Source organism: Canis lupus, chromosome 17 (assembly GCF_011100685.1).
Source record: "Canis lupus familiaris isolate Mischka breed German Shepherd chromosome 17, alternate assembly UU_Cfam_GSD_1.0, whole genome shotgun sequence".
Classification (NCBI taxonomy): domain Eukaryota; kingdom Metazoa; phylum Chordata; class Mammalia; order Carnivora; family Canidae; genus Canis; species Canis lupus.
This window is the reverse complement of record NC_049238.1, coordinates 50883181-50911128: the sequence shown is the minus strand read 5'-3', so window position 1 is coordinate 50911128 and position 27948 is coordinate 50883181. Positions and strand designations below refer to the sequence as shown.

Genomic DNA, 27948 nt, shown 5'->3' with positions numbered 1-27948 from the left:
ACTGAGAGTAAGGTGATTTAGTGCAAGTCATATATATATATATGGGATATATATATTCCCTTAGTCTAGAGAAAACCTTAGTGGCCATTTTACTAATCCCACAAGAATGACTACTACAGCATTGCCATTGATGGTGTCTAGATTTCAACACAAATATCTCCAAAGAAGTGAAGCTCACTAAATCAGAGGCAGCATATGTTTTGTTGGAAGGTTTTTCTGCCTTTTGTCCTATCTTTGAGAGCTCAGAAAACCCTTTAGCTAACTGAAGGCCACAATTACGTCATAAACCTCTAGGTTATCTTTTCTTTAGACTAGATAAAACAAAACTTTTTCAAATGTCTCCATATGATTTAGTTTCTAGTTCTTTCTTTCTTTCTTTCTTTCTTTCTTTCTTTCTTTCTTTCTTTCTTTTTTTTTTCTCTTTTGAAAGAGAGAGAACAAGAGCAGGGGTGAGGGAGGTAGAGGGTAAGGGAGAGAGAGAATCTTAAGCAGATTACACAACCAGCATGGAGCCCAACAAAGGGCTTGATCTCACTACCCTGAGATCATGACGTAAGTTGAAATCAAGAGTCAGACACTTAAGCAACTGAGCCACCCAGACACTCCAAGTTTCTAGTCCTTTCTATACAATAGCATTTTCTTTTAGAAGTACTCCAACTCATCAGCATCTTTTTTAGATTATAAGTCAAAGCAGAATATTTGATTGAGGAATGCTCTGCCCAGCATCAAGTAGAAGAGGATATTGTTCTAGTTCTTAAACTTTAGCATACATCAGAATTCCCTGGAGGACTTATTAAAACAAAGATTGCCTAGACAAAAGCTTGAGTTTCTGATTCAGCATGTCTGGGATGGGGCCCAACATTTTCCATTCTTTTTAACAAGTTCTCTAGTGATGTTGACACTACTGTTCTAGGGACTACATTTTGAAAACTGTTAAATAACATGATATAACACAATCTTAGACCAATTTAGCTTTTTGATAGACCTATAGTCTTGCTTATTTGACCTTAACTGGTAGGCCATTCAAATTCTCAAGTCATTACTAAACATTCCCATTCCTTGTTTTCTATTTCTATTGAGAAAATCAACAAAAAGCATGTTATAGATGGTAGATCATTAATGACATATTTATCTATGAAAGACAGTATATTATCCTTTATATTTTAGCTTTAGTTCATCAAACTAAAAAGAGTTCCAGATCTCTGTCATCTCCAATTAATAAGTGAGTCAGGGTTTTTTTTTTTTAGTTCTCTTGGTGTCCTTTCCCTGACATTAAGAGAACTCAAAGGCTCTGCACTGAGTATTCTTCAAATTATTTTTTTAATCCCATAACAACAGAATCGCTAAGGATGTCAAAAAACAATGAATCAACTACATAATGCTTTCCAAAGCCCTTTGAAAAGTAACTGTTGGCTCCTCAACTATATGAAATAGTTTATCTAACTGTTCAATTACTAGTTGTCTAAAAACTAGTTTTATTAATACTTATCTAAAACTGAAAAATAAATTACTTCCAAGTTTGAGTGCTTGACTCTAGTTAGCTAATGAGACAAGAAAACAAAGAACACTGCCTTTTCCACACAACATGGACAGAGGCCCTCTGTGTAGGGATATATTAATATGCTGAGAGAACAGCCTATCAAGGAACAGATGCAATCAGTGTCAATTGGTTACACTTGAGAAATGAATGACCTTCACTAGCTTTGCTTAGTTATTTTGGGTGCCAATTTCTTGGGTACCAAAGTTCAATTTGAGACAGTTAGACAGACCTAAATCCCAAGAATATAATCTCCAAGTCTATAAAAATTTACTAGTTCGCTGAAATTACCCAGCTCTGTTCCAACTTACCTCAATTCAAAATGCTATGGTTAGCAGAGGATCAATAGACAATTACTAGATTACAGTATAACTTTTATGATAATTCTTTTTTTCCCTGCCCAATGTAAGATTTTATGCCCACTGCCTTCACTGAATTAACCGATAATAAGTACTTTCCAATCACTGAAGTGGTGAAAATGTTTCTGGAAGGAATATAAACATGCTGTGTTTTTATATATCTTTCCTTTATGAAACATAATCAATTGCTATAGCAATCTGATCCTTAAGATTCAGGTACTCATTTGCATTATCAAGTTAGGAAAGGTAATGAGCCTTAAGGTTCTCCATTCAGCTAAATTAAAGAAGCCAAAATCTGACTACACTTTTTGCCTCAATCTCCTAAATTTAGCTATGGAGTTCTGAAAATTTACAAATCAAAGATCAAACAAAGGAAAATATGCTGAGTGTGGGGTCCTGCATGAATACAGTGATCAAAGGCCAAATCACTGTGGTTGTGGGGAAGAAGCAAGGTCTTCTCAAGTTAAAACAAGAAACTCAAAAAACTATGTTTGAAACATCTTGAAAACTCTTAAAAATGTACTGACACCGTGTAGTTTGAAATGTGTGGAAGACTTTCCATGTTTTTTGACTGCATTCAATCACAGACAGATGCTACAACTTACTGCCTTAAAGTATGAGTGTCCAAAGTATGATCAACAAATTTAGATCACAGCTTCTAGAATTAATCATGCCAATGGAAAAGCCAATTGAATATTGCAGAACACTGCTTCACTACACTCTAAGGAGGAGGAATAGGCAGCACAAAGTGAAATTCTGACTATTGGCACTGTCCTTATAACAAAACAGGATCTTAGAACTGTGAAAAATAACAATAGTACATATGGTATATATGGAATTGTGCCAAATAGTAATAATAGTTTTTATATGTTTCACTAGCAAAGTGCAGAGAAAAGGTGATTTTTTTTTCTTTTCTAAGCAGATTTTGGAGGCTTAGCATCTTCAGGATTCTAGAGGTGAAAACAAAAAACTTTGACCAATATTGACTTATCAGACAACGTACACTAGGTTACGCTGCAATAACAAATAATTCCAAAATCATCATGGTTTACAACTATGAAGATTTATTTATTACTCATGTTACATGCTAGCTGGAGGATCAGCCTGAAGAAGCAGTCTTCCTGGCATATGCTATCTTCATGGCAGAGGGAGGTCAGCCATGCCAGAAGAACCTAATGATTCTCAAGGATCCTGCTAAAAGGTGACATCCACCTGTTCTGTTCACATTTGATTGGACACAGGAAGTCACATGACCAATCTTGAAGTCACTGGGTAGAGAATTTTAATTCTCTCACAAGGAGAGTCAGTAAATAATTAGGGAAAATAATAATACTACAATCTGCCAACTGCTCACAAATATTTGCTTTTTCCTACTGCATACAAAATATACACACTCTGCTCCCCAGAGGGGATAACCAGAAAGTCCTATACAATCACGCCAAAAGAGTAAGTAAAAAAACCTCCATTATCTTGTAATAAACTCTATTTAAAATCCAGATCTGGTACATTTTACTCTGGAGACTAATAAACTAAAAAGGCAAGTTAGCTGCCCCTCAAACATCCCAATATATAATTGCAGAATAGGAATACCACAACTGGAATACTTTTCAATTTGGAAAGGTGAAGATAGGAAACACATGGTAGTTTCTTATCCATATGAATTCTGAAACTTTACTGGACAGAAGTTGTAAGAGCCACTTGCCCTGGGAGTAGAGTACATTCCTCAACTGGGGTCTCGTTCTGCTTTCCTGCAGTGGCTTCCTCATTCGTTGTTCTCTTGAGGCTGGTGACTCTGCCCTCTGGACAAACACTGATTTTTCTTGATCCTTGTTGGATACTCATTTCAGTTGAATCTGAGGTTTTAACAAAAGTGTGCTAGCTTCAGCTCTGATGTGGTTTTTGACAAGTGGCTGAAATATAATGGGTTTCTGTCCATTCAAATAATTTTCAATTATATATTTAATCAGTTGAAAATGAGAAACAGTTAAATATGGTGACTCTTCAATTCCTGGAATTTCTGGATTCTCCTTATTCCCTTTATACCCTGTTAATAAGCAGGTCAATTTTTTCCTGAGTTTATCTCTTTTTTGTAAACAAATGAAGGCAATAGAAACCAATGAACATTGGTCACATTTTGTTTCCCAAACTCTCCTACTGCCTAATACCACATGCTCAATCTGGTATATTATCTGATTTCCAGTTACAATTTCCAGGTGACAATTTCACCAAAGGTTTTATTATGGAAACTACCTTCTGCCTAGCCTCAAAGTCAATGTCAAATATTTAGGTACTTTTGTATGTCTGTTTATTACAGCAGTATCTTGTTTAGTTATCAACTTCTGTATAAGGCAGCTTATATTTAGTTATGATACTGTAACAAACAACCTCTAAATCTCAGTGGTTTACAACCAAGGCGTAATCCTCACCCAAATTACTGTTAGCTAGGGATCAGATGCTCTGTTTAATGTCATTTTATTCTAGAACCAAGTTGGAAATGGGGCAGCTACACTTTGGGACATTCTATGCATGTGGCAGAGGGGCAAGCATAATGGAAGAACCACAGAATGGTTCTTACAGCTTCTTCTGAGAAGTAACATATGAAACACTTCCATTTTACTAGCCAGAGCAAGTCATTTGGCCAAGGCTATTGTTTTCATATCACTGTTTAAAACACGCTATCTAAAAAACATTCTCACAGATAAATCGTTGCCTATTCATGACGATGTCTTGAAAACAATGTATAAGAATGAAAAATTCTAAGTAAGAGGGCAGGGACACATAATTTTAATAAATGAAGTCAACTGCCTCCTAAAAAATCATATTCTAACAAAGAGTATATCAGTGCTTCTTTCGGTCACAACTCTGCCAAGACATGAAACATATCACTGATGTTTTCATTTGCATTTCTATAATCATGAGCACAAGTATGCTTACTTATTGGCCTTTGTATTTCTTTTTGCCATTTGCACATTTTTCTTCCAGTTTTTTATTACATCATCATTATAAAAGACTCAAAATAATAAAGAATTTAATAGAGCAAATTGTGAAAATCCTTATTCACATTTATTCACTAAACCAACTCCCTTTCAGAGAGATGCCTGGAACAGCATGGAATACATTCTTCCAGTCTGACTTTTATGCATTTTCATACATGTACAAGCACATATATTTTTTTCTTAAAAGATGAAGTCATAATAAACCTAATGTTCTGTAATTTAATCTTATCTAACAGGAATTTACCACATCAGGTTAAATATTATTCCAAGTACTTACTATGGTATATAAGCCTATTAATGGGCATCTAAACTGTTTTAAATTTTTTATACAACAATGTTGCGATGAATATTTATATATATATATAGATCTTCAGTGGGTACAAGATGAAACCGTTGACTCTATGAATGTGCACTTTAAGTTTTGCTAGATACCGTTAAGTTGTGCTCCAAGAGGGCTTTATTTTTTTTTTAAGATTCATTTATTTATTTTAGAGAGTAGGGGGAACAGAGGAGGGAGAGGGAGAGAGAAAATATCAAGTAGACTCTGCACTGAGCACAGAGCCCAATATGGGGCTCGATTCCACAACCCTGAGATCATGACCTGAGCAGAAACTGAGAGTAGGACACCTAGTCAACTGAACCACTCCGGCTCCCCCAAAAGGCTTTATATCATTAAAATGTAGAAAAGAGCTGATTTTTCTGTATTTCATCAATCTTTATCATTTTTACTAATCTGATAAGAAAGATGTTTTATTTTGACTTTGAACATCATTTTTCTGATTACTAATGAGAGCTAAAAATCTTTTCATTTACTCACTAGGTATTTCTAGTTCTTCTGCTGAAAAATATCTACACATATTCTCTCCCAGTTTTCTATTGAGCTTGTTCTTAGTAACTTATAAGATTAAGATCTTAACCTTTGTTATATATAAATATTTTCTTGGTTTGTCTTTAATTATCCAGAGTTACCTTTAACTTTTGACTAGTATCTTGCATCATATAAGAATTTCAACTGTAATGTGATCAAGCACTTTAAAAACATAGTTTTGTCTATTCTACATCATTGTTATCTTTTTCTATTAATACACCTCACTAATTTAGATGCTACTGCTTTATCTTGATTATTTCATAAGCTGAATCTTTTTATCCAGGAACACTACTTTGTATTCCTGCTAATGATCTGGTTTTCTTCTATGCCCCTCATTAAAATTTTAAAGTTTCCTCTTATATATCATGCATATTTCTTGTCATATTTATTTCTACCTATTTTACCATATTTCTTGCAATGATGAATGCAATCCATTTTTATCACATTTTGTAATATGGCATAAGGTATAGACAAGCTGAAGAACATGATATGTAATATTGTCTCTGGCATTATTACTAAACTCTTACTAATTCTAATAAGTTTGCAAGTGGTTGTCTTGGATTGTGTTGAATGGATAATCACATTGTCTACAAATTGAACCTTTCTCACTTCTATCCAATGGTCCCACTGCTTATTATTTTTCTTGTCTTACTGCACTGGCTTGGACCTCCTGAAAAATACTGAATGGCAGTGGTGACAACGAGCTTGTTTATTCTGGCTCTGGTATAATAGGACTGCTTATAATGTTTCGCCATTAAACATGATGTTTCTTCCACATTCTTAGTAAATAGTATCTATGAAATTAATGAAGTTTCTGTTTACTGTTAGCTTGTTCAGCGTCTATTAGGAGTAGCCATTAAATTATATCAAATGTTAAACTGTTAATTTCATGTTCAAGTATTGAACTGTTTTCAATACTTGAGAGGTGATCATACAGTTTTTACCTTTTAATCTTCCTGGTGTATTGAGTATTTTTTTTTACAATGTGACATATACCTCTCATCTAATTTTGAGATTGTTTGTCTTAGTTCTGTTCTAATTTATATAAGGTTCATGTTACTTTCTTTTTCTTACATCTGCCTGGAATATTTTCTCACATGTTTATTTTATATCTTTCCATCCTTTTTTATTTGAATAGTATTTCTTTCAAACAACACAAAGTCAAATTTTGATTTAAGGCAAATCTGACAGTCTCTATGTTTAAAAGGAAATTTTACTATTTTCACACTGGGTGTCATTTTTTACATATTTGGACTTCATTACCACCATCTTATTTCATATTTTCTCTTTTATCACAGTTTCTTTTTACCTTCTCATAATCTGGATTGGTTAAATTCTCCTAATTCCTATTTTCCCCTTTTCTGTTATACATTTTTGTTTCACTATTTTTAACTGCTACCCTGAAATTTTTAAAACATTTAAAAGACCTATTTCGTTAGTATTTAGAGATAGTCAATACTGAGAGTCTCCAGTGGAATAAGACAAAAATCTCGAATGCTTTCTCTTCCTTTTCTCCCCCTTAGTATCCACTACATGTTAAGATTTTTCTGAGATCTGTCATTTACAATATACATGAATGTCATTTAGTTTTAAGTATGAATTTACTGGTTTCTTTGCCTGGGTTTCTGTTAACCTTTGCCAATGTATACTCCTGAGTGACCTCAGGGGAAGACGGGAAGCTTCTGAGTTCTGCCACATCCAACGCTGCCTTTCTTTTGCTGTGCCACTATAAACACAAATGCAGGCATAACAGAAGCCTGATTTCAAAATGATTTTCCTTCAGAAATTTAACAATATTGATTCACTGTCCTCTAGAATCCAATGTTGCTAATACTCATTTATCTAGCTTACTAGATGATTCTTCAACTGTGTCTATTCTATTTAGCTAATATTTTGTGTTTTTAAAAATTCATTTATTGTATTTTTAATTTTGAAATTTCCATTTTTTTGAATTTCTCTTAAGATTTAATTAAACTTACTTTTGAAAGTTCTTCTAAGTTGGATGTTAATTCTTCTCTTTGTCATTTGCCTACCTTTCATGTTGTTGGTTTCCTCAATTATTGGCTTGATTTGTCTGTTCATCTTTGTATCTAAGAATACACTTATCTTTCTGTTAATGCTGATTATATCTATAGTAAGATGTCCCCAGAGGCTGGGGTAGAAGACAGGACACATTTCTGGGAAGAATGAATTGGCAGTTTAAATTCAGGCTATGGGACAGCCCGGGTGGCTCAGCGGTTTAGCGTCTGCCTTCAGCCCAGGGTGTGATCCTGGAGACCCCAGATCAAGTCCCACGTCGGGCTCCCTGCATGGAGCCTGCTTCTCCCTCTGCCTGCGTGTCTCTGCCTGTGTGTGTGTGTGTGTGTGTGTGTGTGTGTGTCTAATGAATAAATACATAAAATCTTTAAAATAAATAAATAAATAAATAAATAAATAAATAAATAAATAATTCACGCTATGAGTGATGCCCATCTCTCCTTAAGGGGATAGGGACTGCCTTATCAAGTTAGTTAAGTTGTTAGACACAAAAGCCACTTCTCAATTGTCCATTGAAAAGAAGTAGGAAAGGGTTAGAGGGCCAGTGGGCCAACTTCTCTGCAAGAAAAATCACACTGACAATTGTCCAAGAGTCCATTCTCTATTAGGGTAAACAGTGTTAAGTAAGAATTATCAGAAAGGATACTGATTATAGGAAAAGGGAAAGACATCAACAGGAAGACATCACTTAATTTGGAAGATTTCTGTAGCGGTAAGACAAATCTTGTAGGAAAAAGGTCAGACCTTCTAAAGAAAGACAAAAGTATACTTACTAGAAAAGGCAGTCAGAACCTTAGAACGATTTGAACCCTTTTAATCATGAGTGAGGGTAGCTAGGGAAACAGAAATAATCATACAAAGAGGAGTTAAAAGGGTTACTGAAAGAAGCATGGCACATAATCCATTCCTAGTTGCCTTGATAATAGGACCCCACACCATGACAATGAGAAAGAAACATGAAAGAATAAGTAAAAATTGGGCCAGATATGCTCTGGTTAACTATACCTTGGGTATTCATGAGGAGTTTGAGAAAGGGGTTATGCCACTGGAAAAAATTTAGACAAGAACATGATTTGTCTGTAGAAGAGTTAAGCTTACACTAGTAACTCAAGAAAGCTTCTAGGAAGTGTTACCATGCATATCATGAAGTTACATACCCATGTTGTCTTGCCAGTTCTATTCACTGACATCACTGCAGAGAAGGAACCATGCATTTTCTCTCCTGGGGTACTACATAAGTAGGTTGGAGTCTGGAGAAATCCAGGGAGTCATCTGCTTACATTGTGCTCACTACCCTTATCCTGATCACCCTAGAACTGAACTAGTCAGCAGGGAAATAAAAGAATAAGGAGTCAACATGCTGGTTCTCTGCTTGGTACACTGGAACAAGAGCAATTTCATACTTGACTTTTAAATAATGGTTTACTCAGTATTATTTCAGTATTCTTTCCCCAAATAATCTCATATATATAATTCCTTACCCTCTATGCCAATGACATTCTTTTTCTTTTCCTTATTAATACAGTATTTATTTGTGTTACCTTTGCCAAACCCAAGCCAACCATTTTACCCAGCCTGTCTGGGGATGTATAAGAAAAGGAACGTGCAGGGAAGACAAGACAAAGAAGAAAGGCCCAGGCGAATTGAAGATGGCTCCTTCACATTTTGAAGAGGATGAGAAGGGCCACCATGAGGCAAAAGAGCCCCACAGTGTCCAAGAGGGAACAGCCCAAAATGGAGTAAGAGAAGAGCTGTTGCTTCAGAGAAGTGTTTCTGCTATAACCAATGATGAGGCTCCCAAACACAGTCCCAATTTCAGCCCCAGAGCCAGCCACCCCTACCGCGGCTGCCTCAGCCCCAAGAACCTAGCTGCTTGTGTGAATGTCCCCTTTAAATAATGCCAGTTTGGAAGCTGTGGCTAGGAATAGGTGAAGTTAAGGTACAATGGGACCCCCAAGCTGTTCTGGCACCACTGCAGACAGTGATTGGCTCATGAACTGACACTGCTTCTGACCAAGCAGGGGATGGAGAGAACTTTATGCAGGGATACATTTCCAAAGGATGAGGGGTTGTGGTTCAAGAGCAGTACCCAATGCCACGAAGATAGGGACAACACAGGTTACACTTTCTTCTTCCCTTGCACTGTTACTATTTTATTTCCATTTAAAAAATATATTTGCTTTATTATTTTATGGGACTGGAGGGTTAGAGGACATGTGTACCTAGTCTATCTTGATCATGTACATTTTTTACTGGTAGTATTTTAACTCAATATCTAAGGATTCTCCTGTATGGCTCCTGAGTTTTTTACCACAATATGAAAATCTTCACTACATTTTCTTCTAATACATTTGTGACTTTTAAAAATCATATATTTAAATCTTGGTGTAGATGAAGTGAAAGGAATTTTCTCCCACAAAATCTACTGATACAATATTTATTCCATAATCCATCCTTGTCCCCAATGATCTGAAATATATTTATCATATATTAAATTCCCAAATAGTCTTGGCTCTATTTCTGCATTAACTACTCTACTCCATGGAGCTATATATTTATATCCCTGCAAGTTCAACCTCCCAAACTAGGCAAGAAAAGTGCATTCTCTCTAATTTCCTTTCTTAGAACTTAACTGATCATTACTTCCCTCATATTCTTTCTTCCAGATAAATTTTACATAATGGTAATAAATCCAGTGCAAATCCCACTGGGATTTTTATTGTGTTGCTTTGGATTAATGGATAATTGACATTTTTACAAATACCTCATTGTATGAAAAGATTATGACAGCAGGGTTTTATAAATTCCCTAATATATATAAATTCATATATTTCATGTTTATTCCTAAATGTTCTCACATTTTTGATGATATTATGAATGTGACTTTTATATCCATACATTTTGGAGGTTTGAATTTATTTATTCATGGATACCACAAATTAATGTATTCATTAAATTCAATATCTTTTGTTTCTAATCAATTGTTCCTTAGTTAAGTTTCATGGTATTTCAGATTTTAGACAATATGATTGGCATGTAGTAATATTTTGCTACCAAATTTACCAAAGCAACTAGGAATGGATTATGTGCCATGCTTCTTTTAGTAACCCTTTTCACAGTATTTATAATTTGTTGTTCTTACATAATTGCCTTAGCTAGCACCTTCTAGAGAAAAATCATCAAATAATGATGCTGGGAAACAATCTTTGTCTTGTTTTACACACACATACACACATGTACTTATTTTAAGAAATTGATTATCTATTCATATTTATCTAGGGATTTTATATAGGAATATTAGATTATATCAAATGTTTAAGGTATTCAAAAATTTAATCTTTTTAATTTCAATATGATCTCAGAATTATATTGAACTAACCCCTGCATTCCTAAATGAATTTCATTTGGCCATGGCTTATGATCTTTTAATACACTGGTGTATTGCATTTGCTAAATTTTTAAAGATGATTTTCATCAATATTGAGCAAGATTGATTTGTAGGTACTTTTTTCTTACTTTTTGATGTGAGGTTTTTATGCCAATATTATGTTGTCTCCAGAATGTAATTATTAATTATGCCTTCTATCTCCAAGATCAAGGAAAGTTTTAATGGCACTAATATTACCTGTTCCTTGACAGTTAAGGAGAATTTAACTATTAAACAATCTAAAATGCATTTTATTTAAGAGATAGGGATAGATAACACTCTTTGTACAGTTTTATTTTTCTATTATATGTTTTTGTTTCAAGTTTTCTATCCCCTTTTAAATCCGCTTAAAATTTCCTAGAAAATCATATATTTCGTCTAAAACTTCAAATTTGTAGGACTGCCTGATTGGCACAGTTGGTTAAGCATCCAAAACTCTTAGTTTTATTTTATTTTTTTTCCATGTTAAACTTCTTTAATAGAATTAGCTATTTTTTTTTTCTTGGTGTTCAATTTACTAACATACAGAATAACCCCCAGTGCCCGTCACCCATTCACTCCCACCCCCCGCCCTCCTCCCCTTCCAACACCCCTAGTTCGTTTCCCAGAGTTAGCAGTCTTTACGTTCTGTCTCCCTTTCTGATATTTCCCACACATTTCTTCCCCCTTCCCTTATATTCCCTTTCACTATTATTTATATTCCCCAAATGAATGAGAACATATAATGTTTGTCCTTCTCCGACTGGCTTACTTCACTCAGCATAATAAGAAGCTTTTGCACAGCAAAGGATACAGTCAACAAAACTCAAAGACAACCTACAGAATGGGAGAAGATATTTGTAAATGACATATCAGATAAAGGGCTAGTTTCCAAGATCTATAAAGAACTTATTAAACTCAACACCAAAGAAACAAACAATCCAATCATGAAATGGGCAAAAGACATGAACAGAAATCTCACAGAGGAAGACATAGACATGGCCAACATGCACATGAGAAAATGCTCTGCATCACTTGCCATCAGGGAAATACAAATCAAAACCACAATGAGATACCACCTCACACCAGTGAGAATGGGGAAAATTAACAAGGCAGGAAACAACAAATGTTGGAGAGGATGTGGAGAAAAGGGAACCCTCATACACTGTTGGTGAAAACTCTTAGTTTTAGCTCAGGTCATGATCTCAGGGTCGAGATTGAGCCCCATGTCAGGCTACATGCTCAGCACAGAGTCTGCTTAGGACTCTCTCTCCCTCTCTCTCTATACCCCTCCCTAAAATAAATAAATAAAATTTTTAAAATGAAAAAATAAATAAAATTTCAAAATTGTAGCAGAGATTTGTGCAAAGCTGTAGCATTCAATTTTGCCTGTATCTTAAGTCATCTCCCAAACCTTATCTTTAATTTTGGACATTTCTGGCTTTCTTCCTTTCCCTAACTTTACACTACTGACTTTTACATTATCAAAGAAAAAGCTTTTAAATCTACCAGTTCAATTGATATTGAATTCATTGATCAATGGTTTTATCATTATTATTCAGTTCCTGCTGCGATACTTTTGTTGCTGACTTAACAAAATATATATATAAGTTTTTCTTAATTCTTGATGGATTAAAATTAGAAATATTTAAGTTATGAATTTTCCTTGAAGAATGCTTCTTAATTGTACTTCATAGGCTGACATGTTTTGCTTTTATTACCATTATTTTAAAAATTTCCAGAAGTTACACTTTTGACTTCTATGATCACAGAAGTGGGTAATAGGAAGTTTTCTCATTGTCAGTGTTATCATTACACAGAGAATTTGACTGTATCTCCACATCTGCTGACATTGCAATTTGAACCCATGTCAGTCTGATGCCATAGTTTGAGGTCCCAACTATTATTGCTATTTTCTAATAGGTCCTCTTCCCAGCATTTCTTTTGTTTTCGGTCTTTTGCTTTATGGCTTGTATTTTACTATTTTTTCACTCCCCTTCTTCCTTTCAATCATTAATTTTAAAAATACATAAAATAGTCAAGTTTTAGTATTATTAGTGATGACTTTACATGTTTACCATCTACATTCAATGCACTTTAAAATGTCAATAATTAGGGGCGCCTGAGTAGCTGAGTCATTAAAGCGTCCAACTCTTGATTTCAGCTCAGGTTAGGATCCCAGGGTTGTGAGACTGAGCCCCATACCACGCTCTGCACTGGGTGTAGAGCCTGATTAAGATTCTCTCTCTCCTCCTTCTATCCCTCCCCATTTCCTCTATAAACAAACAAACAAACAAACAAACAATAAGATGCATTGTTATTTTTAAATGATCAAGAAAGAAAATATAGTGCCAAATATAAGCAGAAGTCACAATTGATTAGAAGACAAATTTCAAGTTTGGAGATGCTAAAATGTAAAAAGAAATGTTCTTTACAACTGATGAAATACGCCAGTATGCTGAAACCACATTTTTCCATTTATATACTTCAAAAATAAACTCCCCTAAGAATGATGAAGCAATTAGCACGTTAACATGATGTTCCCTCTGAAGCCCACCCCTACCAGAACACTACATTTTGCTGGTTCTTCTTTAACTTTTTATCCCAGCTAACTACCACTGAATTACTATTTGTAAATGATATATCTTCTATTAAAAAATTTGAATATTACAATCTTTTCCCCTAGCCTGTTTGATTCTGTGTTTGACATGCTCATCACCAATCTTTCTATATGGGTAATTTTACCATTTACAATTTTCTTCTTTTGACTCATCTTCTTTTTTTTTTTTTTTTTAAATTTTTATTCATTTATGATAGTCACAGAGAGAGAGAGAGAGGCAGAGACACAGGCAGAGGGAGAAGCAGGCTCCATGCACCAGGATCCCGACGTGGGACTTGATCCCGGATCTCCAGGATCGCGCCCTGGGCCAAAGAAAGGCGCTAAACCCCTGCGCCACCCAGGGATCCCTTGACTCATCTTCTAAGTAAATTTTTATGCAGGGTTCATAGAGGCTGTAATTTCTTACTTTTTAATAATATTTTTTAATTTTTTTATTAAATAATTTCTTATTTTAACTTAATTTCTTAATTTCTTATTTTAACTTAAGTCACCTATTTTTTCCCCTTCAACATTCTATAGACATTATTACAGTGTTATTTGGGGTCTGAGAGAAAAATATGAGGCCAACTTAATTTTTTTTTAACTTTGTAGGTGACTTCTTTCTTACTCTAGTAATACTTATGGAAATTTTTAAATCGTAAAAGGATGCTAAGTGTTTATTACTTTTTCCTGGTATTTAGTGAACTTTTTTTTTTTTTTTTTTTTTTTTTTCAGTGAACTCTTTTCAATCTGTAGATTAAAGTCTTTTATTTCAGGGATGAATTTTTTCCCCTCTGTATCAATAAATTTCCACTGATAGTTTTTAATCTCTCTTATTGCATTTTATGTGATTTTTCTCAAGAATGTCTCTAAGTCATTGAGTCCATCTGCTGCATCATTCACTCTACATCTTCCTGTATCTAATGTGGCTTTAATTATTTTAATAGTTTTACTCATCCCCTGACTGCCAACTCTCTTTTAATCTTACATTAGTGTTCTTTTATCTATATCTTAATCTCTTAAATTCTTCTTTGATCTCTTATCATACAGTCTATGGTTACTTTTATCTTCTTGAGAGTGTTGAGAATTATTTTTTCTTAAAGTGTTCTTCAGTTTCCTGAAGTAATTCTTTCAAAATATATTCCTCCATTGCCTTTTATGTTCCCATTTATTTCACTTATTTTTTAGTAGCCCTCAAATACAGGTAAGAGAAGAACAATTTGGTTATCCCTCTACTTACTATGATTAACGTAGTTGTATTCTCCTGCTTCTCAGTAGCTTTTTAAAAACAAACTTTAATGAAAAGTTTGTTTCATTTTAAACGTCTGAGCTGGACATCTAGAAATTGGTTGGATATAATGTCTGTTCATTCCTTCAAGATTCTTTGGGAAGTGGGAAGAGGTTGGTAGAGAACAGAGATAACCTAAATTCAAATACATTGTTTCCAAACACTCCTATCAGGGACGCCTGGGTGGCTCAGTGGTTTAGCACCTGCCTTTGGACCAGGGTGTGACCCTGGAATCCCGGAATGAAGTCCCACATCAGGCTCCCTGCATGGAGTCTGCCTATGTCTCTGCCTCTCTCTCTCTCTCTCTCTCTCTCTGTGTGTGTCTCATGAATAAATAAATAAAAATCTTAAAAAAAATTCCTATCCAATTGGAAGACTCTTCTCCTGAGGGTAACTGTTTCAGATTTTAGATTTTAGAGATTATCCGCTTCAGAGCCAACAGCACAACTGGATGGATTTTTCAACAGGAAGTCAGGCTGAGGGGGAGGAGCAAGATGGCGGAAGAGTAGGGTCTCCAAATCACCTGTCTCCACCAAACTACCTAGAAAACCTTCAAATTATCCTGAAAATCTATGAATCCGGCCTGAGATTTAAAGAGAGACCAGCTAGAATGCAACAGTGAGAAGAGTTCGCGCTTCTATCAAGGTAGGAAGACGGGGAAAAAGAAATAAAGAAACAAAGGCCTCCAAGGGGGAGGGGCCCCGCGAGGAGCCGGGCTGAGGCGGGGGCGAGTGTCCCCAGGACAGGAGAGCCCCGTCCCGGAGGAGCAGGAGCTGCACCGACCTTCCCGGGCGGAAAGGGGCTCGCAGGGAGTTGGAGCAGGACCCAGAAGGAAGGGGATGCCCTCGGGCTCCCCGGGTCAGTAACAGCAACTGCGCACCCAGGAGAGTGCGCCGAGCTCCCTAAGGGCTGCAGCGCGCACGGCGGGACCCGGAGCAGCTGAAGGGGCTCGGGCGGCGGCTCCGCGGAGGGGGCTGCGCGGCCCCAGGAGCAGCTCGGAGGGGCTCGGGCAGAGGAAGAGGCTCCGTGCGGAGGGGGCTGCGCGGTTCCAGGAGCAGCTCGGAGGGGCTCGGGCGGCGGCTCCGCGGAGGGGGTTGCGCGGCCCGGGAGCGCGAATCCAACAGCGCGGGCTCCGGAGCACAGGGCGCCGGGACACAGCCCAGGATCCCGCCTCCCCCGGGACAGGCAGAGGCCGGGAGGGCCCAGGACAGCGAGGACGCTCCTGCCCCCAGCTGAGCAGATCAGCGGCCCCGCCCGGAGCCTCCAGGCCCTGCAGACGGAGTTCCTGCCGGAGCTGAATCCAGGTTTCCAGAGCTGCCCCGCCACTGGGGCTGTTCCTCCTGCGGCCTCACGGGGTAAACAACCCCCACTGAGCCCTGCACCAGGCAGGGGCACAGCAGCTCCCCCAACTGCTAACACCTGAAAATCAGCACAGCAGGCCCCTCCCCCAGAACACCAGCTAGACGGACAACTTCCAGGAGAAGCCAAGGGACTTAAAGTACACAGAATCAGAAGATACTCCCCGGTGGTTCTTTTTTTGTTTGTTTGTTTTTGTTTTTGTTTTTGTTTTGTTTTGCTTTTTGATTTGTTTCCTTCCCCCACCCTCTTTTTTTCTCCTTTCTTTTTCTTTCTCTTTTTCTTCTTCTTTTTTTTTTTTTTCGTTTTTTTTTTTTTTTCTTTTTCTTCCCTTTTTTTTTCTCTTTCTCTTTTCTTTCCTTCTTTCTCTCCTCTCTTTTTCTCTTTTTCCCAATACAACTTGCTTTTGGCCACTCTGCACTGAGCAAAATGACTAGAAGGAAAACCTCACCTCAAAAGAAAGAATCAGAAACAGTCCTCTCTCCCACAGAGTTACAAAATCTGGATTACAATTCAATGTCAGAAAGCCAATTCAGAAGCACTATTATACAGCTACTGGTGGCTCTAGAAAAAAGTATAAAGGACTCAAGAGACTTCATGACTGCAGAATTTAGAGCTAATCAGGCAGAAATTAAAAATCAATTGAATGAGATGCAATCCAAACTAGAAGTCCTAACGACGAGGGTTAACGAGGTGGAAGAACGAGTGAGTGACCTAGAAGACAAGTTGATAGCAAAGAGGGAAACTGAGGAAAAAAGAGACAAACAATTAAAAGACCATGAAGATAGATTAAGGGAAATAAACGACAGCCTGAGGAAGAAAAACCTACGTTTAATTGGGGTTCCCGAGGGCGCCGAAAGGGACAGAGGGCCAGAATATGTATTTGAACAAATTCTAGCTGAAAACTTTCCTAATCTGGGAAGGGAAACAGGCATTCAGATCCAGGAAATAGAGAGATCCCCCCCTAAAATCAATAAAAACCGTTCAACACCTCGACATTTAATTGTGAAGCTTGCAAATTCCAAAGATAAGGAGAAGATCCTTAAAGCAGCAAGAGACAAGAAATCCCTGACTTTTATGGGGAGGAGTATTAGGGTAACAGCAGACCTCTCCACAGAGACCTGGCAGGCCAGAAAGGGCTGGCAGGATATATTCAGGGTCCTAAATGAGAAGAACATGCAACCAAGAATACTTTATCCAGCAAGGCTCTCATTCAAAATGGAAGGAGAGATAAAGAGCTTCCAAGACAGGCAGCAACTAAAAGAATATGTGACCTCCAAACCAGCTCTGCAAGAAATTTTAAGGGGGCCTCTTAAAATTCCCCTTTAAGAAGAAGTTCAGTGGAACAGTCCACAAAAACAAAGACTGAATAGATATCATGATGACACTAAACTCATATCTCTCAATAGTAACTCTGAATGTGAACGGGCTTAATGACCCCATCAAAAGGCGCAGGGTTTCAGACTGGATAAAAAAGCAGGACCCATCTATTTGCTGTCTACAAGAGACTCATTTTAGACAGAAGGACACCTACAGCCTGAAAATAAAAGGTTGGAGAACCATTTACCATTCGAATGGTCCTCAAAAGAAAGCAGGGGTAGCCATCCTTATATCAGATAAACTAAAATTTACCCCAAAGACTGTAGTGAGAGATGAAGAGGGACACTATATCATACTTAAAGGATCTATTCAACAAGAGGACTTAACAATCCTCAATATATATGCTCCGAATGTGGGAGCTGCCAAATATATAAATCAATTATTAACCAAAGTGAAGAAATACTTAGATAATAATACACTTATACTTGGTGACTTCAATCTAGCTCTTTCTATACTCGATAGGTCTTCTAAGCAAAACATCTCCAAAGAAACGAGAGCTTTAAATGATACACTGGACCAGATGGATTTCACAGATATCTACAGAACTTTACATCCAAACTCAACTGAATACACATTCTTCTCAAGCGCACATGGAACTTTCTCCAGAATAGACCACATATTGGGTCACAAATCGGGTCTGAACCGATACCAAAAGACTGGGATTGTCCCCTGCATATTCTCGGACCATAATGCCCTGAAATTAGAACTAAATCACAACAAGAAGTTTGGAAGGACCTCAAACACATGGAGGTTAAGGACCATCCTGCTAAAAGATAAAAGGGTCAACCAGGAAATTAAGGAAGAATTAAAAAGATTCATGGAAACTAATGAGAATGAAGATACAACCGTTCAAAATCTTTGGGATGCAGCAAAAGCAGTCCTAAGGGGGAAATACATCGCAATACAAGCATCCATTCAAAAACTGGAAAGAACTCAAATACAAAAGCTAACCTTACACATAAAGGAGCTAGAGAAAAAACAGCAAATAGATCCTACACCCAAGAGAAGAAGGGAGTTAATAAAGATTCGAGCAGAACTCAACGAAATCGAGACCAGAAGAACTGTGGAACAGATCAACAGAACCAGGAGTTGGTTCTTTGAAAGAATTAATAAGATAGATAAACCATTAGCCAGCCTTATTAAAAAGAAGAGAGAGAAGACTCAAATTAATAAAATCATGAATGAGAAAGGAGAGATCACTACCAACACCAAGGAAATACAAACGATTTTAAAAACATATTATGAACAGCTATACGCCAATAAATTAGGCAATCTAGAAGAAATGGATGCATTCCTGGAAAGCCACAAACTACCAAAACTGGAACAGGAAGAAATAGAAAACCTGAACAGACCAATAACCAGGGAGGAAATTGAAGCAGTCATCAAAAACCTCCCAAGACACAAGAGTCCAGGGCCAGATGGCTTCCCAGGAGAATTTTATCAAACGTTTAAAGAAGAAATCATACCTATTCTCCTAAAGCTGTTTGGAAAGATAGAAAGAGATGGAGTACTTCCAAATTCGTTCTATGAAGCCAGCATCACCTTAATTCCAAAGCCAGACAAAGACCCCGCCAAAAAGGAGAATTACAGACCAATATCCCTGATGAACATGGATGCAAAAATTCTCAACAAGATACTGGCCAATAGGATCCAACAGTACATTAAGAAAATTATTCACCATGACCAAGTAGGATTTATCCCTGGGACACAAGGCTGGTTCAACACCCGTAAAACAATCAATGTGATTCATCATATCAGCAAGAGAAAAACCAAGAACCATATGATCCTCTCATTGGATGCAGAGAAAGCATTTGACAAAATACAGCATCCATTCCTGATTAAAACTCTTCAGAGTGTAGGGATAGAGGGAACATTCCTCGACATCTTAAAAGCCATCTATGAAAAGCCCACAGCAAATATCATTCTCAATGGGGAAGCACTGGGAGCCTTTCCCCTAAGATCAGGAACAAGACAGGGATGTCCACTCTCACCACTGCTATTCAACATAGTACTGGAAGTCCTAGCCTCAGCAATCAGACAACAAAAAGACATTAAAGGCATTCAAATTGGCAAAGAAGAAGTCAAACTCTCTCTCTTCGCCGATGACATGATACTCTACATAGAAAACCCAAAAGTCTCCACCCCAAGATTGCTAGAACTCATACAGCAATTCGGTAGCGTGGCAGGATACAAAATCAATGCCCAGAAGTCAGTGGCATTTCTATACACTAACAATGAGACTGAAGAAAGAGAAATTAAGGAGTCAATCCCATTTACAATTGCACCCAAAAGCATAAGATACCTAGGAATAAACCTCACCAAAGATGTAAAGGATCTATACCCTCAAAACTATAGAACACTTCTGAAAGAAATTGAGGAAGACACAAAGAGATGGAAAAATATTCCATGCTCATGGATTGGCAGAATTAATATTGTGAAAATGTCAATGTTACCCAGGGCAATATACACGTTTAATGCAATCCCTATCAAAATACCATGGACTTTCTTCAGAGAGTTAGAACAAATTATTTTAAGATTTGTGTGGAATCAGAAAAGACCCCGAATAGCCAGGGGAATTTTAAAAAAGAAAACCATATCTGGGGGCATCACAATGCCAGATTTCAGGTTGTACTACAAAGCTGTGGTCATCAAGACAGTGTGGTACTGGCACAAAAACAGACACATAGATCAGTGGAACAGAATAGAGAATCCAGAAGTGGACCCTGAACTTTATGGGCAACTAATATTCGATAAAGGAGGAAAGACTATCCATTGGAAGAAAGACAGTCTCTTCAATAAATGGTGCTGGGAAAATTGGACATCCACATGCAGAAGAATGAAACTAGACCACTCTCTTTCACCATACACAAAGATAAACTCAAAATGGATGAAAGATCTAAATGTGAGACAAGATTCCATCAAAATCCTAGAGAAGAACACAGGCAACACCCTTTTTGAACTCGGCCATAGTAACTTCTTGCAAGATACATCCACAAAGGCAAAAGAAACAAAAGCAAAAATGAACTATTGGGACTTCATCAAGATAAGAAGCTTTTGCACAGCAAAGGATACAGTCAACAAAACTCAAAGACAACCTACAGAATGGGAGAAGATATTTGCAAATGACATATCAGATAAAGGGCTAGTTTCCAAGATCTATAAAGAACTTCTTAAACTCAACACCAAAGAAACAAACAATCCAATCATGAAATGGGCAAAAGACATGAACAGAAATCTCACAGAGGAAGACATAGACATGGCCAACATGCATATGAGAAAATGCTCTGCATCACTTGCCATCAGGGAAATACAAATCAAAACTACAATGAGATACCACCTCACACCAGTGAGAATGGGGAAAATTAACAAGGCAGGAAACAACAAATGTTGGAGAGGATGCGGAGAAAAGGGAACCCTCCTACACTGTTGGTGGGAATGTGAACTGGTGCAGCCACTCTGGAAAACTGTGTGGAGGTTCCTCAAACAGTTAAAAATATACCTGCCCTACGACCCAGCAATTGCACTGTTGGGGATTTACCCCAAAGATACAAATGCAATGAAACGCCGGGACACCTGCACCCCGATGTTTCTAGCAGCAATGGCCACGATAGCCAAACTGTGGAAGGAGCCTCGGTGTCCAACGAAAGATGAATGGATAAAGAAGATGTGGTTTATGTATACAATGGAATATTACTCAGCTATTAGAAATGACAAATACCCACCATTTGCTTCAACGTGGATGGAACTGGAGGGTATTATGCTGAGTGAAGTAAGTCAGTCGGAGAAGGACAAACATTATATGTTCTCATTCATTTGGGGAATATAAATAATAGTGAAAGGGAAAATAAGGGAAGGGAGAAGAAATGTGTGGGAAATATCAGAAAGGGAGACAGAATGTAAAGACTGCTAACTCTGGGAAACGAACTGGGGGTGGTGGAAGGGGAGGAGGGCGGGGGGTGGGAGTGAATGGGTGATGGGCACTGGGTGTTATTCTGTATGTTAGTAAATTGAACACCAATAAAAAAAAAATAAAAAAAAAAAAAAAAAAAAAAAAAAAAAAAAGGAAGTCAGGCTGAGAAAAATAAAGATAGTATATTTCAACCCTCTATCAACCTCACTTCCCCTGTCATTTATATTTTCAAGTATGAAAATTAGCCCCAATTTGGTATTTGCCATTTGTATCAGTCTTGCTATCCCGAGGTTAAGAATTATTGATAGGGTCTTTCTGAACTTTCTCACTTACTTTGCAGAACCTAGAACCTATTTGAAATTGGGGATATATATGTCAGCCTTTGACATTCACCTTTGAATTGGTTCAAATTTTATTAAAATCAAGAAAATACCCTGAATAGCCAGGGGAATTTTAAAAAAGAAAACCATATCTGGGGGCATCGCAATGCCAGATTTCAGGTTGTACTACAAAGCTGTGGTCATCAAGACAGTGTGGTACTGGCACAAAAACAGACACATAGATCAATGGAACAGAATAGAGAACCCAGAAGTGGCCCCTGAACTTTATGGTCAACTAATATTCGATAAAGGAGGAAAGACTATCCCCTGGAAGAAGGACAGTCTCTTCAATAAATGGTGCTGGGAAAATTGGACATCCACATGCAGAAGAATGAAACTAGACCATTCTCTTTCACCATACACAAAGATAAACTCAAAATGAATGAAAGATCTAAATGTGAGACAAGATTCCATCAAAATCCTAGAGGAGAACACAGGCAACACCGTATTTGAACTTGGCCACAGTAACTTCTTGCAAGATACATCCACAAAGGCAAGAGAAACAAAAGCAAAAATGAACTATTGGGACTTCATCAAGATAAGAAGCTTTTGCACAGCAAAGGATACAGTCAACAAAACTAAAAGACAACCTACAGAATGGGAGAAGATATTTGCAAATGACCTATCAGATAAAGGGCTAGTTTCCAAGATCTATAAAGAACTTATTAAACTCAACAGCAAAGAAACAAACAATCCAATCATGAAATGGGCAAAAAACATGAAGAGAAATCTCACAGAGGAAGACATAGACATGGCCAACAAGCACATGAAAAAATGCTCTGCATCACTTGCCATTAGGGAAATACAAATCAAAACCACAATGAGATACCACCTCACAGAAGTGAGAATGGGGAAAATTAACAAGGCAGGAAACAACAAATGTTGGAGAGGATGTGGAGAAAGGGGAACCCTCTTGCACTGTTGGTGGGAATGTGAATTGGTGCAGCCACTCTGGAAAACTGTGTGGAAGTTCCTCAAAGAGTTAAAAATAGACCTGCCCTACGACCCAGCAATTGCACTGCTGGGGATTTACCCCAAAGATTCAGATGCAATGAAATGCCAGGACACCTGCACCCTGATGTTTCTAGCAGCAACGTCCACAATAGCCAAACTGTGGAAGGAGCCTCGGTGTCCATCGAAAGATGAGTGGATAAAGAAGATGTGGTTTATGTATACAATGAAATATTACTCAGCTATTAGAAATGACAAATACCCACCATTTGCTTCAACGTGGATGGAACTGGAAGGTATTATGCTGAGTGAAGTAAGTCAATCGGAGAAGGACAAACATTGTATGTTCTCATTCATTTGGGGAATATAAATAATAGTGAAAGGGAATATAAGGGAAGGGAGAAGAAATGTGTGGGAAATATCAGAAAGGGAGACAGAACATAAAGACTCCTAACTCTGGGAAACGAACTAGGGGTGATGGAAGGGGAGGAGGGCGGAGGGGTGCGGGTGAATGGGTGATGGGCACTGAGGGGGGCACTTGACGGGATGAGCACTGGGTGTTATTCTGTAATGTTGGTAAATTGAACACCAATAAAAATAAATTTATTATTAAAAAAGGGGGAAAAAATAAAATCAAGAAAATAGTCTTTGTAATAAGACTATTGGAATGGGGCTAGGGTCACTCCTACCATTTCATTTATGGCTAAAGCTTACAACTCTATTTTTGCTTCTTTTTTTTGTTTGTTTTTAAAGATCTTATTTATTTATTCATAGAGACACAGCTAGAGAGAGAGAGGCAGAGACACAGGCAGAGGGAGAAGCAGGCTCCATGCAGGGAGCCCGATGTGGGACTCGATCCCCGGTCTCCAGGATCACGCCCCAGGATGCAGACGGCGCTAAACCGCTGCGCCACCAGGGCTGCCCCTATTTTTGCTTCCTTACGTTCATTTTGGAGAGTGTTTAAGGTAGGACAGTCTGTTAGCCATCTTTCCTAGAACTCTCAAATTTCACTTTTCACATAAATTTCAGATAATTTCACATAAGATTTGAATAAATAAATTTAGGATATCAAATAATAGGCCTTTGTAATTAACGATAACTATATTTGGATTTTACCTTGAACACTTAGTACTCTAAGATAATTTCATTAATTTAGCCCATTAAGAGATAGAGAACAAAAGAAAGAGTTATCTTTAACTTCTGTTTGGTTCCAGTGACACTATCAGTATTTCAATAACTTTTCTGAAAACTATTATGGGAGTTGCATATCCTGATATTTGCATTTGATCTCTACAGATATTCTGGCACTTTCTGTCAAATGAGCACCCAGTTGTTTCCAATGGACTATCCTTGCCCTTTTCAAAAATGGAAAAGGCAGCTAAAAAGATGAAGATGTTGGAAGATAATGGAAACATTAAAAAAATGACAAACTTTAGAAAATTGAACATTATTTTAGGTGAGTCTGATTAAAAGCAAATAGGCCATATTAGAAGAAATGAATAAAGTGCCAAGAGCAAGTAATTGTGGAGGCCGAGAAAAATTAAGGCCATCCCACCTAAAGTTTAGCATTAGTACAAGTATAGCCATCTTAGGCCACTGTGAATAAGAGCTGAACTTTAGGGGTAAAACTGCAGAATGTCCTCAATGTCCTTGGCAGGGAATCCCATATCAGAAAGACAACAGAGCTCAGAATTGCCCTGGGCAGAGAATCCCATATCAGAAAGACAAGAGCCCACACCAGTGGTAGAAAGTCCCATATTAGAATGAGAAAAGAGCTCTTTGCCCTTGAAAGCCCCATATCAAAATGTAAACAGAACTTGAGAAATTCCTCCACCTCTTCTGAAAATCCCCTAGACTAGCCTATAAAAAACCCAGCTGTAACCCACTTCGGGGTCCAAGTCCCTGCTCCGCTGTGTTGGGTATACTTGGACCCAAGCTCGAGCTTGCTAATAAACCCTCGTGCGCTTCCATCGGTGTCGGCTCCTTGGTGGTTTCTCGGATTTGCAATCTTGAGCACAACATAATGATATAAATATAAGCACAGAGTGATTTAATTTTTTTAAATAAAAATTCCTTTAGATAGAAATAAAATCCACAGGAAGCTGTACTATATGCTAATCACTCTCTGCATATTCTTGAAACTCATCTTTTACAACATCTTTCATGGCCATTACTATATTTTCAGTAGAAGCACTATTCACCATCTGAAGGATAATTTTTAAAATTTTTAATTCAGATATTAGAGCAGTGATGATTTTGTTTTCCATGGGTCATTTGACAAAGTTTGGAAACATTTTAGTTGCCACAATTTAGGGAGAATGTGGGGTGGGAACACTGGCATCTAATGGGTACAGGGCAGGGATATTGCTAAACATCCTAGAGTGTACAGCCCCCACACCCACAACAAAGAATTATCCAGCTCCAAATGTCAATAGTGCCATGACGGAGAATCCTTGCTTTCGAGCCAAGACTGAGGAATAAAAGGGTAGGTTGCTTAAGTATGGTTTCTTGCATTCTTTAAGGTATTTAACAAAATTTCTTGGATAAAGAAATAATTAAACTGAACGACACTCTTTGGGATAATAAGTAATAATTATGAAACAACAAGACCTAGAAAATGGCTCTAAATATATTGCTTTAGAGAAAACCGTATTGTCTCCCAAGAAGACTATCAAAGGAGAAAATTTATTTAGAAGTGTGTTATGATTGCTTTAAAAACCACACACACACATGCACACGGACATACATACGCAAACACACACAACTAATAACAGACACATAACATAATCGAGAAGGTTACATTTCTTCATCTTATTACTAGCAGAGTTTTATAAGAAAGCAAAAACAGACTGCTGATATAGCCAGCATCTTCTGCTCATCTATAAAGTTGGTCTTTGCTTCCAAGTATATGGATAGGACACATGGTTCTCCCTATAAGTCTTGAAAACTCTTTATGCTAAAGTCTGAGGGAAAAAAAAGATGTAGAGGAGAGCAGAACCTATAAAAAGCTCTAGTACCTTAAAAAGTCATACCAGAAGGAAAATTGAACTTTACCACTTACTTAAGATATCATTTCACAACCAAGTTCTATCTAAAGAAATGGATAACCTGGATTAAAGGGAAATAAAAAGGCCAAAAAAAAAAAAAAATCCTGAGGTTCTCTATTTTGGTTCAACTATTCAATGAAAGTGAGGTACCAATCCTGCCATGAGAAGTGTTAAGACATTGTACACTAAAAAGAACAAATTTCGCAGCTGGAGATTTGACATAGATTTGGGGGCCAACAAATTCACGGCTATGAGAACATAGACAAGGTGCTTAACCATAAGGATCTTAAATTCCTCCATGCAAAAGCAGGGATACTAAAATCTATCTTCTCAAATGTTATATGCTTTTATTACCATAAATCATAGTAGAGACCAAATGATCAGACAGTATCTGATTTAATTTCCTAGAGCACCGAAAAGACCACAGAATCATTTTTAAGCTACTATAGGACTTTTTAAAAATATTTTATTTTTTTCATGAGAGACACAGAGAGAGGCAGAGGCATAGGCAGAGGGAGAAACAGACTCCCTGCAAGGAGCCTGATGCTGGACTGGATCCCAGGACCCCAGGATCACACCCTGAGCCAGAGGCAGACACTCAACCACTGAGCCACCTGGGTGTCCCAACTGTAGGACTCTCAACTAGTATAGAAATTCTCAAAAAGAAAAAAAAGAAAAAGAAATTCTCACTTTAAACGTACTTTTACAGAATTGGCATCCTAGCTTCAAATAAGATTCATGAAAAATTTCATAACAATTATCTTGATAAGTAGCTTATTTATTTAAATTTTGCTACACACTACCTCCACCAATACCAGGCCCTGAATTAAGAGTATGAGAACAGAAGGATCAGCTTATGTTCTTATTTATATCTTCAATAAGGACAAAGAATTAAATCTGGGATAAATAGCTATCTACTGACAAGAGCTTATTTTAGTGATGAATTATTCTTAAAAGGCATCCTCAGGACAGTCGGATTCCAAATGCATCCCATGCAGTTAAATCAACAATACTCCAGGGGTTCCCTGGGTGGCTCAGGTGGGTAAGCATCTTATTTCAGCTCAGGTCATGATCTCAGGGTACTGGGATCAAGCCCCATGTCAGGCTCCATGCTCAGGGGAGAGTCTGCTTCCCCCTCTTCCTTTGCCCTCTTCCCCTCCTCCGACTTGTGCTCTCTCGCTCTTTCCCTCTCTCTCTCTCTCAAATATATAAATAAAATATTTTTAAAAATCAGCAATATGACAAATCATTACACTATATTCTTCCTTGGAGAGGAGATTTCATTCTTATAACCTTACCAAGTAGCATAGTGCATCATCAAGCACATAATAGGTGCTCAATAAATATCTGTCAGACTAAATTGAAAGCAGTGAATCTCAAATTCTAGGAACTCAAGTTATTCTAAAGTTATACATCTAACAATAAAATAAATTAAACAATGAAAAGGAAAAGTCATAGAATTAGAACTGCATTACTATCAACCTACCTAAGGCATTAGACCATGAAGATACATTAAAACTTGATCTGGAACACACCACAGAGAAAATATGGTCATTCTGAAACTTAGGGCTATAGTTCTCAATCTTTATAAACCAGCACTCATACAGACCAGTGTATATGCTTTTCTCTTACCCTTCCAGAAATCATCTTCAACTCATATTTAATGCATTCTCTTTTCATTAACACTTCAGAATCCAGTTTAGAGTCTTGCTACAAGGATGTCTAAAGCAAGATATACAAATGCTGAGGCAATGGACTAGAATTTCCTTTTGAAACTTTTCCTAAAGCCTAATTTAATTTACCTTGCACTATGCTATCCAGAAAAACATCAGCT

General features: G+C 37.4%; 1 protein-coding gene and 1 long non-coding RNA gene across 17 annotated transcripts in view; one reads left to right on the top strand and one right to left on the bottom strand.

The window, feature by feature from the left end:
* The window catches only part of LOC111090664, a 71510-nt gene extending 46809 nt beyond the window's left edge, over nt 1-24701 (top strand). For 3 of the 4 annotated variants that reach the window (XR_005372566.1, XR_005372572.1, XR_005372568.1), the window contains one exon: nt 9323-10586. This is a non-coding gene — a long non-coding RNA (uncharacterized LOC111090664). Of the gene's footprint in view, nt 1-9322; nt 10587-24363 lie in introns of those variants that run through there. The other variant, XR_005372570.1, reaches the window with a different exon arrangement.
* Nucleotides 1-27948, bottom strand: part of EXOC6B (exocyst complex component 6B) — a 628567-nt gene that overhangs the window by 214166 nt on the left and 386453 nt on the right. The gene's annotated exons all lie outside the window — the stretch shown is intronic.